At 39.5% G+C, this 2,163-nt stretch overlaps 1 long non-coding RNA gene and 2 other non-coding genes across 4 annotated transcripts in view; 2 read left to right on the plus strand and 1 right to left on the minus strand.

Moving 5' to 3' along the window:
• The window catches only part of LOC112068829 (uncharacterized), a 4,831-nt gene continuing 2,668 nt past the window's right edge, over nt 1-2,163 (plus strand). Inside the window, exons 1-3 of one of the 2 annotated variants that reach the window (XR_002893637.1) lie at nt 1-21; nt 269-315; nt 1,504-1,575. This is a non-coding gene — a long non-coding RNA (uncharacterized lncRNA). The other variant, XR_011475229.1, reaches the window with a different exon arrangement.
• Nucleotides 1,328-1,407, plus strand: LOC112068844 (small nucleolar RNA SNORD53/SNORD92). Its single transcript, XR_002893643.1, has one exon. It is a non-coding gene; the product is annotated as a small nucleolar RNA SNORD53/SNORD92 (small nucleolar RNA).
• LOC112068842 (small nucleolar RNA SNORD52) lies at nt 2,025-2,093 on the minus strand. The gene has a single exon (XR_002893641.1). It is a non-coding gene; the product is annotated as a small nucleolar RNA SNORD52 (small nucleolar RNA).

Here is a 2,163-nt window from a genome sequence, read left to right on the forward strand (position 1 = left end):
TTTGATGTCAAATGATACTTGGTAAGCATAAGTAATCTTCAAATTTTTATGACTGCATCGGCTGTGAAGCAACAATGCCATTAGTATCTTCAGTGTCTATGATGATTGCGATTTCGGTTCCTGATTAACTGATGCTTTCTCGCAGCGCACTGAGACAATGACGTGAGATGTGAAGAGTTAGCGAGTGAGTCAAGTCGTTTTTAAAATGTTCTTGTTCTCACATTGAGAACATCACTAATTAAAAATGGTGGGTTTTGTTCTCTTTCAGGAAAATGGCGTTCAAGTGGTGTGCATCTGAAACTGCATCCGTTGATGGTGAGTMRTGARATCTCTGGATGGGGAAGAGTTCCCAGCCATTTACTTCATTAGCCAGCTGGTTACTTGTGTTAAACTGGATTTGTACATTGTGGCATTATATCAATATGGTGCTGAGCGATTAASTGAAATGTCAGTTGTTTTTAAACTAGTTGATCGATGTCTAATTTCACTTGTTTTTTTTTCTCTGCGCTCAATGCTTACATTACACTGCAGTTTCTCTAGAGACACATCAGCTCAATCCGCTCTGTGCGATTTAGCTGGCCAGTGTTCTACGTAGCTTAGCGCAGAAAACGTGCTAATTAACTACAATGATCATAATCCATTGCACGGTTATTTGTCTGGCCTGTTACTTTATTACACCTGCTACGTAAGATACTGAAGAATGTGTGATCAAAAGGGGAGGGTTACATAGCGAGGAAATCGGTTTCTGCAGTCATAAGTATGCCTTTACTTTGGCACAACTACTAAAATAGGACTTATCTGACTGCATGGACAACAGCTCTGTAGAGATGAGATGACTTGGACTGTAAATGGTGGTCATCAAATAAGACACGTGTAATATACAACAGCTGGAAATGTTATTAAAGCGATGTGAATAACTGATGGTTCGTAAATYATAAGCAGTCATGATCAGTCACTACCATCATTACATTTACATTTTAAGTCATTTAGCAGACGCTCTTATCCAGAGCGACTTACAAATTGGTGCATTCACCTTATGATATCCAGTGGAACKGCCACTTTACAATAGTGCATCTAACTCTTTTAAGGGGGAGGGAGGGGTTAGAAGGATTACTTTATCCTATCCTAGTCATGGGACTTTGGTTTTATTCTGTTTACAACATTCAACCCGCATGGCGCGTAGTTCGTTTAATGATTTTAAAAAGGACATCCTCACGAAGCACTAATCGCTCGGCACTAGTATTGGATGACATTTCCATGAATAGTTGACTCCTAGCTCAGTTGCATTCTAGGTGGTCATCAGTATGACTAACGATGAGTTATTGGTTAAACATGATGATTCTGAGAATGGTTTCGCAATCTATGCTGACATTTGTGATGTCATGTTTCTCTTGGCTATCTGATTAACCCCTGTTCACACTAGACACTTTCAATTATATTACGTTCTGTTACACAGAATGTCATGTTAATATTCTCTATCTCAAAACATGCTCCGTCTCCCAGAGAGACTTGCTTCCAGCGTCCTGACCTGAGGGAAGAAGATATGGCTGGATCCCAATGAGATTGCAAACTCCTGTAAGTAACCACCATCAACGGATGCAGTTTCAGATGCACACCACTTGAACGCCATTTTCCTGAAAGAGAACAAAACCCACCACTCATTTTTTAATTAGTGATGTTCTCAATGTGAGAACAAGAACATTTTAAAAACGACTTGACTCGCTAACTCTTCACATCTCACGTCATTGTCTCAGTGCGCTGCGAGAAAGCATCAGTTTAAATCAGGAACCGAAATCGCAATCATCATAGACACTGAAGATACTAATGGCATTGTTGCTTCACAGCCGATGCAGTCATAAAAATTTGAAGATTACTTATGCTTACCAAGTATCATTTGACATCAAAGAGTTGGTGTGGTAACAGAATGTATCCATTGTCCATCCATCATTCTCAGTCTGCAAAGTAATGAAAAGCATTAGAACTCAATAGGAACTTGCACCCTAAATGGTAGGATACCAGCATGCATTTCAGTGCACTGTGAAGTTAACTTCATGTTGTTATCAGAGACTCTAGTCTAGGAAATCATCATTAATGCACACTGATGGAACTAACCTCATTGATGGCTTTGTATTACTCTTCTCCCATCGACTAGTTTAACACTTA

The sequence above is a fragment of the Salvelinus sp. IW2-2015 genome, unplaced genomic scaffold (assembly GCF_002910315.2).
Source record: "Salvelinus sp. IW2-2015 unplaced genomic scaffold, ASM291031v2 Un_scaffold762, whole genome shotgun sequence".
NCBI lineage: Eukaryota > Metazoa > Chordata > Actinopteri > Salmoniformes > Salmonidae > Salvelinus > Salvelinus sp. IW2-2015.